Raw genomic sequence first — 16,667 nt, forward strand, 5'->3', positions numbered from 1 at the left:
TCAAAAATTCAATGGTCTTTTCCCCAGAAACAGAAAAAAAAAAACTATCCTAAAATTTGTACATATACAACCACAAAAGATCCTGAGTAGCCAAAGCAATCTTGAGGAAGAACGAAACAGGAGCATCACACTTCTTGATTTCAAACTCTATTACAAAGCTATGGTAATAAAAACAGCATAGTGCTGGCATAAAAACAAGCACATAAACCAGTGGAACAGAATAGACCCATGCACGCACAGTCAATTAATATTTGACAAAGGCACCAAGAACACACAGTGGGAAAAGATGGTCTCTTCAATAAAACTGGATATCCACATACAGAAGACTGAAACTGGACCACTATCTTATACCACTCACAAAAATTAACTACAAATGTGTTCAACACAAGACCTGAAACTGTAAAACTCCTAGAAGATAGCATAGGTGGTAAGATGCTTGACATTTAGTCTTAGCAGTGATTTATTGAATCAGACACCAGAAGCATAGGCAACAAAGGCCAAAATAAGAAGTGGGTTTACCTCAAAGTATAGAGTTTCTGCATACCAAAGGAAACAATCAACTAATTGAAAAGGCAACCTGTAGGATGGGAGAAAATATCCAAACCATATATCTGATAAAGGGTTGATGTCCAAAATATATTTTTAAAAAACTCATAAAACTCATTAGCAAAAAAGCAAATAATACAATTGCAAAATAAACAAAGGACCTGAATAGACATTTTTTGAAAGAAGACATAAAAGTGGCCAATAGGTACAGCTCAACATCACTAACCATCAGGGAAATTGAAATAAAAACCACAATGAGATATTACCTCATACCATTACGAAAGCTATTATCAAAAGACAAGAGCTAACAAAAGTTGGTGAGGATGTAAAGAAAAGGGAACCCTTGTGCATTGTTGGTGGGAACATAAATTGGTGCAGCCACAACGGAAAACAGTATGGAGTTTCCTCAAAAAACTAAAACTAGAGGTACCATATGATCCAGCCATCCCATTCTTGGGTATATTTCCAAAGAAAATGAAATCAGTATCTCAAAGAGATATCTGCACTACCATGTTCATTGCAGCATTATTCCCAATAGCCAACATATGGAAACAACCTAAATGTCTTTTGACAAATAAATGGATAAAAAATGTTGGCTCATGTGTGCACACGCATGTGCGCGGGCACACATATGCACACACACAGGAATATTATTCAGCTATAAAATGGAAGAAATTCTGCCATTTGTGACAACATGGATGAATCTGGATGGCATTATTCTAAGTGAAGTAAACCAGACAGAGAAAGACAAATACTCTATGCTATCACCTACATGTGGCATCTTAAAAAAAAAAAAGCTGATTTCTTAGTAATAGAAAATAAAATAGAATGGTGGTGCCAGGGACAAGAGGATCCATTTGTCAATTATTCCTCAATAAAATTTGAATAAAAACAAAATAAATACAATATATGTGCAAAAATGTTAAAGCAGCTTATGTTATTTGATGTTTGTAGTGGGATGGGTTTACATAATCAGAGAGGCAAACAAATATTTATTTAAAGATTTTCATTATAGTATTCAAAATAGTGAGAAATAAGAAACTCTGAAGTCCCAAACATAGGGTATTAGTTTAATAAATAATGCAATATATGCATTATTTGTTAATTCTGCATAAAAATGTTCTGAAAAATATTTAGGAAACAGAAATGTTTACTCTAAAGGCTTAAAAGTGTTTAGAGCAGTACACAGAATTTTATGTGTTATATATTATTCCAATCTTATATTTATAAAAATTATTGATCCTCAAAAAGTTTTGAAAAAGTAAAAGGAAATATAATAAAATTTTAACATCTGGAGTGAGTGGAATTAGGAGTGTTATTTCTTTACATGCTATTTAATTTTAATATTTTAAAAACCATATGCATTATTTGAATAATCAGGAACAAATAATAAATGTTACAAACACTATTCAGTTATAATAACAACACTCAGAAAAACCTGGTTGGCCTTATTAATACAGCATATCAGGAGCTATTACATTGCAGGTGTTTTTGGTTATGCCAATGTCAATACCTCACTGTTACCATTCTTCCACTGTTTTTTCTTTCTGCTGCTATCCTTCTACCCTCTATTTATTTGGTGGTCTTTTTTTTGGCATTTAAAAATATATATAACTCATTTCTTCAATTGTGTTATTTTGACAATACATAAATTGTCAGTTTCTTCTTCTCTTGACTTTGTTGCCTTTGTTTTAAGCTTTTCATTTATTCACTTTAGAGCATGTGTCTTTTTTGTTTGTTTTGGGGGGGAGGATGTGGAAGAGCTCTGGCTTCATATAGTAATTCAGAAATCTAAGAATAGAGAATATAAGCCCGAGCTATTTACTGTATACTTTATGTTTAAGTAATTCTTTTAAGTTTTGTAACTAGGAGACATTTTGGATTCAACCAATTTATTCTTGTTTTTGTGTCTTGCATTCAAAAATGAATAAGTTTGGGTTTGGAGGGGCTAAGTAATTAATTAGCCTGGAGTCTGAGACTGTTAACTGCTAAGATGATTACTATTACAGTGTTCCTTTTATATAAGATGCTCCTGGTCTTCCTTCATCTGCAACTTCCCTTCTTAACCAATAAAAATGGTGTTAACTTTTAGTTCCCTAATAGAAAACACGTTATGATGCCATGAAGTCTCTTTGCAAGATGAGAGGATTATCATTCAACAGGCAAAATCTGAAAACAGACATATGTAATATCAGAACCAAATGCTAGAATGTAGGTTATATTTAGCATCAGCAACAAATTTATTGATGCTGATTATTTTAAAGCCAAACAAATTATATAAGGGTTTCTACTGTGATTGTGTCTATTTGAATATGACAAAAACTGAACCCCTCCTTTTCCTACCCGCCTCTCAAAGCTGCCCCATCTAGCCTGTTGAACAAGCCAGAAATCGGGTATTCTTCCCCTCCCTCTCCTTCACCCTTTTTATCCAGTCCACCACAAGGCGCTAACAGTGTTAACTCCCAGTGATCTCTTGAATCCACTCACTTCTCTGCCTCCATCATCACTGCCCATCCTCCTACTAGTTCCAGCCCTGTCCTCTCCTAGGGGCTCCTGCAGAACCTCCAGACATCCACCTTCACAGCCAAGATGGTTTTTGGGAAATGCAGATCCCATCACTAGACTCTCCTGCCAACAAATTCAGTGGCATCCCTTGCTCTAAGGGTAAGGGGAAAATACTTAACATGGTCCTCAAGGCCTGCTCTGTTCATTTTTGTCTCATTCTGTCCTTGCTCTTGCCAGCGTTCAGGTTTCCAGTCCCTGGTACTCACTGTGTCCCCCTCGCCTCCGGGGTTGGGCATATGTTGTTTTCTCTCCCCAGGGTACATTTTCCGCACCCTTTTCCTCTAAGGGACTCCTACTCAGTCTTCAGATCTTTGTGTAATCTTTGCTTCCATGCTGCCATGGGAAAAAATATCACTATTATATGCTATTATAGCTCTTTGCCCCTTGCCTTCCCAGTGGGCTCACTATTGCCATTTTCCATGTATTTGTGAGCTAATTTGATTAATGTCTTGTTTCTATTCAACTGCAGGCCCGAGTTTTGCTCCTAGCATATGGAAGATGCTCAGTAAACTTTGGTGGAATGAATAAATCAATGAATGTGTATCTAGTATGCCACACGAAGTACATTTATATTAGCCACATTTGCTTCTCCTGTTGCTTCATTTTTAGGAAGGGGTGACTTCCATATAAGCAGATATTTATCCTTTAACTTCAGGGAGAAAATCACACAACCATGTGGTCTCTTGAATCCCAAGATATGCACTATCCAAGCTCAGTTGGGTACTGAGTGACATTTAGCGATCCTTAGCACATGCTTGTGCAGCATCCTCTCCTGTTCCCCACAGCTGCTCATCCACCTTGTTCTCTTTAGCTTGACAACTATGCCCACATGGCTTTCATCATTCTCAGCTGTAGGTATCTCCCTGGAGAAAAGTGACTCTATCAAGTTTAAATCCCTCCCTAGACACACATATGCACTTGTTCCTCTCTTTATGTCCTTCCCTCCTGTCCAATACTAGTCTGTGCACTTGTGTTCTAAAGCCCACACCCTCTCATTCCCTGAGGGCCTCCCTGGATCAATTTATTAGTCTTCTTCTATTATTTTCATCTCCTCTTCCACTGGCTTTAATCCTCCAATATACACATTTTATAAATGCAGATGTCACAAACAAAACGTAATACATAAATACATAAATATATCATAACAAAACCAGAAACTCCTTTTTGTAAAATGTGAGAAAATTAGATGCACCTTATTGTAAAAGTCTGAACATTTGAATTTTGCTAAGAGCATCTACACCAGTAGTGCCAGTAATATTTTCTCTCTCCTTAACCCTCCAGCTTCTCTTCCCCACTCTGTATTCTTAGCCATTACCTTTATTTACTATTTCACAAAGAAAAATAGAAGCCAACAAAAGAAAACTTAGAGAAATTCTGCACTGTTGACCTATCAGTCTATATACTCTGCCTACTTCCCAGTAAAGAACTTCCCTGCTCCTATTTAAGGCCAGTGCCCCTAACTTGTGCAAAAGATCCTATCTTTGCTTTCTTCAAGGACATAATTATTTTCTGAATAATCAATTTTTTTCATTTTTTGTTTATTCATATATTTGTCAGTATCTCCCATCTTAAAGAAAACAACAGTAAAATCTCTTAATTGCCTGGAACTAGCTCTTGCTGAGGGCATTGCTGACCTATGCATTGCTAAATTCAATGTTCACTTCTCAGCCATTCACACCATTGAATTATGAGTAGCATTTGACAGAGTTGATCACTTCCTCCTCCTTAAAAATATCTTCTTCACTTTCTTTCCAACACACTGCGTTTTGAGTTTCTCTCTTACCTCTATTCATAGACTCCAGTGTGGATTCCTTCTCATCCCCCCAAACTCTCAATACCGTGGTGCCCTGTGGCTCCATTCGTGTATTTCTTTTCTTTACCACCTACCCTTGCACTAGTTGGCCTCATCTAGCACTCTGGCTGAGGATAGCATCTGTATGCCAGTGACTTCTAATTTTACATCTCCCCTGAAGTTAAGGTTTGGGCATTCTATGACATACATAATTAGTAACTACACTTGGATGTCTAAGAGCAATCCCAAACTGTATATAGTAAAAGCCAAATCCTTGATTCCAGACCTCCCTTCTTGAAACCTGTTTCTCCTCCAGTACTCATTTTTGCAAAAAGCAATTCCGTTCTTCTCGTTGTTCAGGCCTAAAGCCTTAGAGCTTTTCTTGACTATTTTTTTTTATCACATCTCACATATGTTCCATCAATAAATCTTTTTAGCTAAATCTTTAAAACATATTGACAATCTGACCACTCTGGCCACTTTCACTATTACTACCCATCATCTGAATTATTATAATAACTTCATAAGTGGTTTCCTGCTTTTGCGCTTTCTCTCCTCACCCCAACACACACACACACACACACACACACACACACACACACACACACACCAGCTAATCTTCACAAAGCAACCAGAGGTATTTTTGAAATACTTGTAAATATTACTGATACAAAGATGTATACAGCACAATTTGCAGGTAATAATAACATACACACAGAGTTCTTTTGATTTTTTCCAAAATCTATAAAGCTTAGTATTTCCACACTGGTAAAACAAGTTAGTTGTCAAAGTACAGGTAAGTTATAGTAGTGATAAAGGTGATAGAGTCATTTAATGTGATGTCTTATGGTACTGGGAGTTCACAAATTACAGGCCACAGACCAATTTCATCAGAATCACTTTAGGGGCCTAAGAAAAAGGTAGGTTCCTGTGACCCACTCCAGACTACTGAGCCAGAATCTCTAGGGTTTAGGAACTAAGAATGTATTTATTTATTAAAGTATACAGAGTTTAAAAACCACAGCCCCATACCATGCCCCAATGACTATTATCTCACCTTTATTTGAAATACTATAGTGATAAGCAACTTGATCAGAGAGATCTTTTTATTTTATTTTTATTTTTTTTAATTTTTTGAATGTTTATTTATTTTTGAGAGAGAGACAGAATGTGAGTGGGCGAGGGGCAGAGAGAAAGGGAAACAGAGAATTTGAAGAAGGCTCCAGGCTCCGAGCTGCCCACACAGAGCCCAATGTGGGGCTCGAATTCACAAACCACGAGATCATGACCTGAGCTGAAATGGGACAATTAACCGACTGAGCCACCGAGGCGCCTCAATCAGAGAGATCTTCTTAAAACATAAGTTAGATACTGTCACTCCTATACTGCAACCCTCTCAAATGGGTTTCTGTAAAGTAAAAGCCTAAGTTCTGACTTTAGATGCTTTAGGTCCCTGCTACTTCTCTGGTCTCATTTCCTTCCACTTTCCCCCTCCTCCATTCTGTTCCAGCCACACTAGTCTTTTTGCTGTATCTTGAACACCCAGAGCACAGCCTTGGCTAAGGGCCTTTGTACTTGCTGATTTCCTTTCCCTGGAACACTCTTCCTCCAGATAACTTCATGTCTTTATATTTATTCTGCTATTTTTTTTCAAATGTCAGTTCATCAGTGATGCCTTCATGACCAACAGATATAAAACAGCCCCCCTCCCACTCTACCCTCAGGGTACCCTGATTTCTCTTTTGCTGCTTTATTTTTCTTTGCAGTATAGTGTTTGTCCTCAGCTGTTCTCCTCTAGAAAGATTTAATTTTTTTCTTTTTTTTTAATGCTTATTTATTTCTTTTGAGGGAGAGAGAGAGCATGAGAAGGGAAGGGACAGAGAGAAAGAGGGAGACAGAGAATTGCAAGCAGGCTCCGTGCCATCAGCACAAAGTCCAATGTGGGGCTTGAACTCCTGAACTGTGAGACCATGACCTGAGCTAAAATCAAGAGTCAGATGCTTGATGACTGAGCCACCCAGGCACCCCAGATTCACTTTTCTAAAAAAAAGAAAAAACAAGACTCACTTCTACCTGCTACTTGATGAGTACCTTCTTATCCTTAAACTACTCCAGGTCAAATCCTGAAATTTGGAAATTCCCTTCTGTACCCACATCCTTCCATCTGTTTGCTAATCATGCCTTTTCATAGTTCTTGTGGTGATGCCTCCTATTTCCACATTACATTTTCCCTCTTGGTTGGACTTAGCTACTTGACTGACTCCCACATATAACCCCACTCTTGCGTGCACCCCTCCCTCACTATTTGTTTTCCCCGTGCAGGGCTCATGAACATTCCTATAAGAAGGCCCAGTGCTAATTGTGCCCAGTGGCTCTCTGCTTGCTAATCAGTGTTTGCCTTGAGGCCACCCTTCTCAGTGCTGGCCAGTTCATCTTCCTGTCTTTCTGTAGTATCCTTTTCTTACATCCTTTTCTTCTCAAGCCTTCCCACTCCCCTTAAGGATCCACTTAAGTTCTACTAGGGGTGCCTGTGTGGATCATTCAGTTAAGTGTCCCACTATTGATTTCGGTTCAGGTCATGATCTCACCATTCATGAGATGGGAGCCTTGCATCGGGCTCTGTGCTGACAGTGCACCACCTGCTTGGGATTTTCTCTCTCCCTCTCTCTGACCCTCCCTCACTCTCTAGCTTTTTCCTCCCAAAATAAATAAACTTAAAAAAAAGGATATAGTTCTACTCCACTGTTTATGAAAACATCCCTTCTGCTTTACCTCATGGGTGGATAAAGATCACCAATTCCTTGATTTATTTGTTCTACACAAAATAAGATAACAAACACTGAACAAAAACAACAACAGAAATCCCTGGATACTTGCTGCTCTCTGTTGACTCATACCTCAGCAGAAGTCGTTTCCTGTGGGGTGCCTGGGTGGCTCAGTCAGTTAAGCATCTGACTCTTGATGAAAACTCAGGTCATGATCTCACAAAGCTCTGTGCTGACAACTTGGAGTTTGCTTGGGATTCTCTCTCCCTGTATCTCTGCCCCTTGCCTGTACACACACATGCACTCTTTCTCTCAAAATAAATAAATAAACTTAAAAAAAAGAAGTCATTTCCTGTGATTTGTCTTTGATTATCTTGTCTTCTTTGTTTTATTCTACTCTCAATCACTTTCTTGCCACACTGATTCCTCTTGACAACCTTTGGAAGGATGTTTTCCAAAATTAATAAATACACCAAACCAAAGACCAAAACCAAACAAAATTCCAATATGTTCTCTCTGGTATGGCCAAGAGGATTTTCCCAAACACAGTGTGGCTGTGTATCAGCTTGCCCTTCCATGCACCTCATTTTACTTCTCAAGGCTTAGGATGCATGTGAAACTCTCACATGATTGGTCTCCATGGCCTCTCTCTCCCCAGCTACCCTCCTTTGTTGATTCTACACCTTCGTCTTCCTCCTATGGTAGTATAACTTCTTAAAAGAAAAGTTCCAGGGGCGCCTGGGTGGCGCAGTCGGTTAGGCGTCCGACTTCAGCCAGGTCACGATCTCGCGGTCCGTGAGTTTGAGCCCCGCGTCAGGCTCTGGGCTGATGGCTCAGAGCCTGGAGCCTGTTTCCGATTCTGTGTCTCCCTCTCTCTCTGCCCCTCCCCCGTTCATGCTCTGTCTCTCTCTGTCTCAAAAATAAATAAATGTTGAAAAAAAAATTAAAAAAAAAAAAAGAAAAAGTTCCACTTCCTAACTAACCTCAATTCCCACTCCTTCCTTCCTCCTTCCTGCCTCCCTTTCTTCTTCCGCATTCCACAAAGCCTGCTCTCAGAAAGGTCACTAGCAATCCCAAAGAATGAGTCATTACCAAATCTAGCGGTCTGTGCTCTATTCTCACCATTCACCCTGGGGTTTGATGACACTGTCCAACTTTCTTCTTAAAATTTTTCTTTTCTATTGATTTTCAAAGAATGAAGTACTTTTTGTGATTTCTCCTATCTCTGAGTTTACTCTATTTATGTCTTCTTTCTGGGTCATCTTTCTTTTTCTATCCCCTAAATATAGATCTTTTTCTCAGTTTTCCCCTATGTACAGTTGACCCTTGAACCATGTGGCAGTTAGGGACACCAACCCCCGTGTGGTCAAAAATCCACATATAACTTTTGACTCCCCAAAAACTTAACTACTAAGAGCCTACTCTTGACTGGAAGCCTTACTAATAACATGAACACTCAACACACATTTACATGTTGTATGTATTATATACTGTATTCTTACAATAAAGTAATCTAGAGAAAATAAAATTTTATTAAGAAAACAAGGGTTCTAAACCCATGTTGTTTAAGGGTCAACTGTATTTTACTCTCTATTCACATACCTGGATCTTTATTGCCTTTTTGCACTTCCAAAGACCTTTGTTCTAAAAAAAAGATTGCATTTGATCAAGTCAAGTCTGCCTTTGGTAGTTCTAGACAGCTTATTCCCTTTATTTCACTCCAAGACTCTTTGCAGAAGGAGCTGAAAATTAATAACATTTATATCATCTTTCATGGCTACCAGTGTGCATACTTATGCTAGATGCTTAGTATTGTTCAAATTGAATTAATGGATCCTGATAAAGACAAAGTAATGGACTACTGAGAACCATCCTGTTTTGTGATCATAGGCGAGATCAGAGCTGAATTCTGGAATGGTTAATTTATTCTGAATAAATTAACAAAACTTAATCGTAGACCTTGGACAAATAAATCAGAATCATGTATCCAAAGATGAATCAAATGTACAGCCTATAGTCATCAGTCAAATTTCATTAGCATTTTACTTGCAAAAACTGTATATCATTTTTCTAATACATAGAGTAGAGCTCCATTATCACTTGATCAATCAACCAGTAAAATCACAAGGTTATTTTTTGTGTGTGTTTGTTTTTGCTTTTAATATTATTTTATCTTTCTGACTCTCTTAGTGCTGCTCATTAATCAAGAGTTGGGAGATATAAAAGAATACTATTATATCCTAGCTACTACAACTCTATGCCAGGCATGGGCAGAGCAATTCCATTTAATCTTCATAATGCAGAATGTAAGATATTATAATTTCCATTTTACAAATGAATAAAATGAGGCTAAAAAGGTTAGAATAACTCGCCCAAGGTGAAACAGCTAGAAAAGGCAGATCTCCAACATCATTGGGAGCTACCTGACGGCAATGCTCATGATAGAGTATGGTAGGAGTCAGAAACTTAGGGGATGAATCCTTCTTTGCAGAAGCATTCTGTTTGGTTGTCAGACTGTTTACAATGTATTTCCATTTAATTGGAATACGTTTGGCCTAGGACTCCAGGCCTCCTCCAGGACTCCTAGGACTCACTCACTGTTGTCAACTACTGATTCATACGTTTGTGTTACTTGCCTGACACCTTTAATCATTGAACTCTCCCCTTCCATGATGAGGCATCCTCCCTGACCTTACTGAATTTATTTTAGTGTTGGGAAGGAAGGTTCAGAATAGAAACCAAGAAAAGATATGCAATATTACAATTGTAGTAGATGTTTGGAACTGTTTTAAGGTTCCCTGTAAGTGCAAGAAATATACAAATGAGCTGTGGCTCACATTTATCAAGCCATGTGCTGCAACCTGCACTATTTTTCAATCATCATTTGATTTATGCTTCCCAATAACTCTCTGATGTGGGACTTTTATAACCCCCAATTTACCAGTGAGCCACCTGGGATCTGGAGAGATTGGATCACTTCCCAAGGCCACACAGCGGGTAACTGATAGAGGTAGGGCTCCAACACAGGCCACTGAATTCCAAATCCAAAATGCTTAGCCACTCTTCCATACTGCTTCTGGTTTAACTCATTATGGTGAAAATAGGCCTGTGGGGGACTTCTAGGAGGATTTTTTAAAATTACATTTTCTTGATGTGTAATATACATACAGAAAGATACCACCTATCAGAAGTATGTACCATAGTGAATTTTCACAAATGACCATACCTGGATAATCAGGACCCAGGTCAAGGAACCACCTGAATTCCCCACTTGTTCCTACTCTCAAGGCTAAACACTATCCTGATGTTTAATAGCATAAAGAAGTGGTGCCTCTTTTTTCTGATAAATGGACTCATACAATATGCCTTCTTTTATGTTTGACTTCTCTCATGTATTATGTTTGTGAAATTCATCCATATTGTGTGTCCTTGTAGATCATTTCTTTTATTGTGTTATAATTTAATGGAATTTTACTATTGGATTTTGTTTTTGTATTAAATAAAGATACTGCTGATTTTTCTCCCTGACAAGAAACAAAATGATATTCAACTAGAGATTCCCAAAATACTATCATTTAAATAGATGCAAGAAAGTATTAAGAGGTGTAGGCAGACCATGCCAAGATAGTGCCCATATGTAAATTTATAGCAGTTTTGATGGGGGAATGCCATGTTCTATTTTGGAAGACTGGAAGTTAACATTTAATTTTCATAACCTGCTATGCATACTTATTGTACTTAAGAGGAATTGTTTATTCATGTATTTTTTGAAAGAGGCTTTGTATTCTGAGTGAGTCATATATAATAGGATGCAAAATACCCAAAGCAAAATTAATTATAAATATTTAAATATTAAAGTAAATCTCACATCCATGTTTTAAAATAAATTCTTTAAAAATAGGAATGATAAATACAAGTGAGTGATATGTTTTTGTTTTAATTTTTTAGATCGTATAATCATTTAAATTATTTTGCATTTTCCTAATTCAAAAGTTTCCTTAAATAGACCTTAAACTATCCAAGTATGAATCTAGAGTAAATGAAAGCCATATTTCATCAACAATGAGATTTTTTTTTCTTTTGTTAATATGCTCTGTCCTCTAGATGTGTCCGTGACTGTAGCCTTCCACCCCTCCACACCGAGGTCTATTTTAAACCAAAACAATAGAAACGAATAGATCTTCGGGTTGTAGACATTTTTTAGCAACAAGTCATTGAGGCACAGAAAATGCATAGCACACAATAATTCTCATTTTCAAGTAATATCTCCACCGATTGCCCTGTTTTTAATCTCCGGTGCATGTCCATGGCCCTACATGAACCTCTCTCCTAGTTCTGACCCACAGCTGTGCTCTAGTTGCTGGTTTCCAGAGAGCGCGTAGGCCAGGGTTGCTCCGACCTTGCTTCGGTCTTGCTTTGCTTGTTCTGGGTCAGATCCTCCACCACAGCTCTGGCCTTCTCTGCCTGACCCTGGTACTTTGAACATGATGTTGAACCTCCTGGCTGTATCAGCCCTCTTCTTGTCCACAGTTCGAAGGCAGCTGATTGGTTGACAGCCTAGGAATTTGGTTTCCTTCAGAGATGACACAGGATGTTTGTTCTGCTTGCTTGTCACACTAGAGCAGTCATTCTCAACCCCAGCTTGTGATTCTAATCACATAGGATGTTTTTTTAAACGTTCTGAAGCCCAATCCCAGATATTCTGAATTAATTGATATGGGGTGTGGACTGGATATTGGGATGTTTTTCTTTTAGAGAGAGAGATAGCTCCTTGGTAGGAGAGAAAGGGAGAGAGAGAGAGAGAGAGAGAGAGAGAGAGAGAGAGAGAGAGAAAGAGAAGGAGAATCCCAAGCAGGCTGCACACTGTCAGCTCTGGGCCCAATGCAGGACTCAATCCCATGACCCTGGGATCAACAGTCAGAGGCTCATTCTTCTGATGAAGAATGCACTTGCCTTGTCACCTAAGTTTCTAATCCTGTTACCTATTGGATTTTCCTCCCACTACCTTGTTCCACTTTAGGATTGCACTTTATTCTTCATACTTGGACCCTCCCAAGGAGCAACCATTCCCTGCTGTCACCATAGACCAAACCTGATCCCATACTTGTGGCTCTTTGTGAGCACTGACCTCCAGCAATTTGCCTACATCTCTTCTATACCTTGTTTGACTCGCTTCACTTCTCCTAGGTTCTTCCCTCTTACACTGAACTTTCTTTCTATACTATGTTTTAATGACATGGGGAGGCCTTACAGTCCACTGTAGAACAGTGAAAGTAGAGCTTCTCATTGAGGCTTCTATAGGACTATTGGGGTTATCTTCTGGTCACCTTTCCTCCTAATGTTTCACTTTACATTGCCAGAGTTCTTAACAACATCAATTAATTCATTCATTAATAAACATTCATTGAATGTCTGATGAGTATATTCTTAGTTTTATAAAGTAATCAAAAGTTGATAGATATTACAACATTTTCACCTAGAAGCGAAGAAGTCCGTCATGGATAAACATCTTTTCTGAGCCAATTGGCCTACTACCAATTAAAAAATACAACAGAAGTGGTTCTCAATATCCTTGGTACTATCAAAACATATTCTAGAATCTGGACTACTTAGGCAGGGCAAACGTTAATAGTAGTACAAAAAGAATATAACCTTTTTGTTATTGAGTGTAGATCATTTGGCAGGTGTTGTTTCTGCCCTTAAAAATATAGTTGAGTGGGGCACCTGGGTGACTCAGTTAAACATCCAACTCTTGATTTTGGCTCAGGTCATGATCTGATGGTCATGAGATTAAACCCCACGTTGGGTTCCAAGCTGTGAGTCTGCTTAAAATTCTCTCCCTCCCACTCCCTCTGCCCCTCCCTCACTTGTGTGTATGCTCTCTCTCTCTCTCTCTCTCTCTCTCTCTCTCTCTCTGTATCTCTCTCTCTCTCTAAAAAAAAAAACCACATTATATGTATACTGTTGAGTGTGATATGCCTGCACATAAAAAAATAATAAGAGAATATATGACACATGCACACATATATGAGAGAGGGAGATAACAGGTAATGTAGAAACACAGAATCCCACAAAAAGTAACTTAGGTGAGGAGTGAGGTATTTAGAAAAGTCTTATTGGGGCACCTGGGTGGCTCAGTCGGTTAAGCGTCCACCTTTGGCTCAGGTCACGATCTCATGGTTTGTGGGTTAGAGCCCTGCATCGGGCTCTGTTCTGACAGCTCGGAGCCTGGAGCCTGCTTTGGATTCTGTGTCTCCCTCTCTGTCTGCTCCTTCCCCACTCATGCTGTCTCTCTCTCAAAAATAAATAAACATTAAAAAAAATAAAAGTATTATTGAGGAGGCACCATTTAAACTGTGCCATGAAGAGTGTGTAGAATTTTAGCAGGTGTGAAAGTGTGGCATAGACATTCTAGACATGGAACACCAAGTTTAAGGTCAAAGGACAATAGAAAGGCTGATGGAATTTCAATGAACTAAAATATTGACATGAGTGGCTTGAGAGAACTGTGTACTCAGTACATAACATAGAGTAGGTGTCCCATAAAAGGCTGTCAAATGAATTGAATTGACTGGGAGGAAAGATTCCTTAAGGAATTCACTAGGTGGCACTCTTTCTTCTTTGGCAGCATCTTTATGGTAAGTGGCAGAATATTTGGCATTATTGCTGACTTTTTGTGTTTGCTCCAGGTATATTATGTAAATAGATATAACCTGAGGCAAGGTAGCATTTTTGTCTCTGTGGATGACTCACAGAATGCTAGGAATGAGGATTTTCAAGTAGCATGGAAAACACTAACAGAATAATTGAGATTCTTAATGTGTGTGTGTTATGGTCTGGAATTCTTTTTGCCTTGATAAATTTTTGTCTCTATGCAAAAAACTCCATGTCAGTTCTTTACTTAAAGACTTCTACTCCTGGGGAATTATTGTAAAAATTTTTTTGTGTACTTTTCATTTGTTTGAAACTCAGCTACTGAATCTGTTAGAATTAAAATGTATATCAACTTCCATTTTGGAAACAGGAATATTAAAATATAAGTTACTATAATCACAAAGCCATACAGTAAAAAATATAATAGAAAATGATTTTGAAAATACTTGGCTAATAACTTATAGTCACAATCAATTTGATGTGTTCTAGAAATAGCTGAAATATATAAAATCCATAAATAAAATTACACATATACTGAGTTACATGTTAATTTTGAAATATACAACTTCTCAAATCAATTCATCAGGCATTAGTTTTGCCATTGATTTTGACATCCTTGGGGAAAGATTGGCAGGTATTTTAATAACATATGCAGTGAAGTGACAATTTAAATCCAAATTCTCTGAAATAATTACACTTCTAATTATCTCTATTAGTACTACTGAGCACATTTTGTTGTTGTTGCTTCTTAACGAAACAAGAAACATTGTCCTTATGTGCCCTTTTCGGGCTTCACTTACTTAAATTTTAACATAATATTCAGGAAAAATATTTTTAATTATGTATAATAGAAGTTTTCATTTCAGTAAGATCATATTTTTATGGAATTCTGATAAGAAAGTGGCAACAAATCTTCTTCATAAGATTCACAGATGAATTTTCAAAGATTCTCCTTATTGAGGATTAAAAGACAAACTTGTGGGGGTAGGAAGGACAAAGATAAAAAACAAAATAAGCAAGTAAACAAAACATAAAGAATAAGTCTATGAGTAGTATTTCTATGTATTAGGTGCAGGGTTATGCATATGGTTATGGTAAATTCATTACATGGAGTGTAGTAAGCATTGGTGAAAGAACAAAATAAAGTATATAAAATTTCCCCCCTATCTCTTTATTGTTTACATCTAGAACAGATGTTAAAGATTGATTGCTAACTTGTCTGGAAATACCCTTAAGATGATGTACTGATAACTATTCTGAAAAGTAGTTTTTCTTCATATTTGGGCTAACTTCCTCACTTCTGACATACAGCCTCTCAATGCATCTCCCTCATGATCCCCAATAGATGTATGCTAAGACGTATTCTCTTCTTGATGCCTGGAATGTTGTCCCTGATTTCCTAGTGAATTCTTCTTCAAGGCTCAAGTTGAATATTGACTTCTTTTAAAACGTCCTAAAAATCAGCTCCAGCTTCCCCTTTCTGCTCCCATACCACCAAAGTGGATACCTTGTAGTGCCAGCAGATGCTAATGCTCATCAAGCTTCCCTCCTTCTACCTCAGTGCCCACTAAAGTATTTCCTAGCTTCTTGCAGTTGAGGGAGACTATTTCGATTTGCTGGCCAATAGTATATGGATGGAGGAGTAAATGATACTTCCATGTTTGCTGCATGAAATGCTCTCACCCACAATGCTTCACTCTCTTGCCCTTCTGACCCTGGAGATCATTTATTGAAGATCATGGTGTCACAACATGGGAGAGGCCTGTCCTCATGTCCACTTGACCTCATTTGAGCCGGAAAACTCACGTTCTCTCCTATGTCTTTCATCTAATCAATTGTAAGTACTATTCATTCTATCTCCTAAATCTCTCTCTGTACATTGATTTTCTCCCATCTTGATAGCTATCACCCAGTCTACACTACCAGCCTCTCTCCTTGGACCAGTGAAGTCACCACTGTACCAGTGCCTCAGCATTCAAAGTAGTCTTGGCCCATCCTGATTCAAAATGATGAAATTCCAAAATTGAAAATCTGATCTATTTAAAACTCTTCAGTAATTTCCCTCTCCCCTTAGGGGAAAGCTCAACATTTTGCTGGCCTCCCATGGCCTGTGCCTGCACACGTCTCCAGTCTGCCCCTCTTCCTGCTCTCAGTGTAGGCTGGGATGATAAACTTTTCTTAGCTCTTGCTACCTGCCAACTCTATTTAGCCTCTAGGCCTCTGCACTTGCCAATTTCTTTACTCCAGATCTGGCAAAAGCCTAGTAATTCTTCAGATAAAACCTTAAAGATAATTTCTTCAGGGATGGCTGCCTCCCTGGTCTCCTAGACTATGTCTCTCCCCAA

General features: G+C 38.2%; 1 long non-coding RNA gene across 1 annotated transcript in view; it reads right to left on the reverse strand.

Moving 5' to 3' along the window:
- Positions 1-1,843: 1,843 nt before the first annotated feature.
- Positions 1,844-16,667, reverse strand: part of LOC122489684 — a 30,950-nt gene continuing 16,126 nt past the window's right edge. The window contains exons 2-3 of the long non-coding RNA XR_006298970.1: positions 3,318-3,444; positions 1,844-2,715 (exon numbers count right to left, since the gene is read on the reverse strand). This is a non-coding gene — a long non-coding RNA (uncharacterized LOC122489684). The remainder of the gene's footprint in view (positions 2,716-3,317; positions 3,445-16,667) is intronic.

The sequence above is a fragment of the Prionailurus bengalensis genome, chromosome B2, assembly GCF_016509475.1.
Source record: "Prionailurus bengalensis isolate Pbe53 chromosome B2, Fcat_Pben_1.1_paternal_pri, whole genome shotgun sequence".
Lineage (NCBI taxonomy): Eukaryota > Metazoa > Chordata > Mammalia > Carnivora > Felidae > Prionailurus > Prionailurus bengalensis.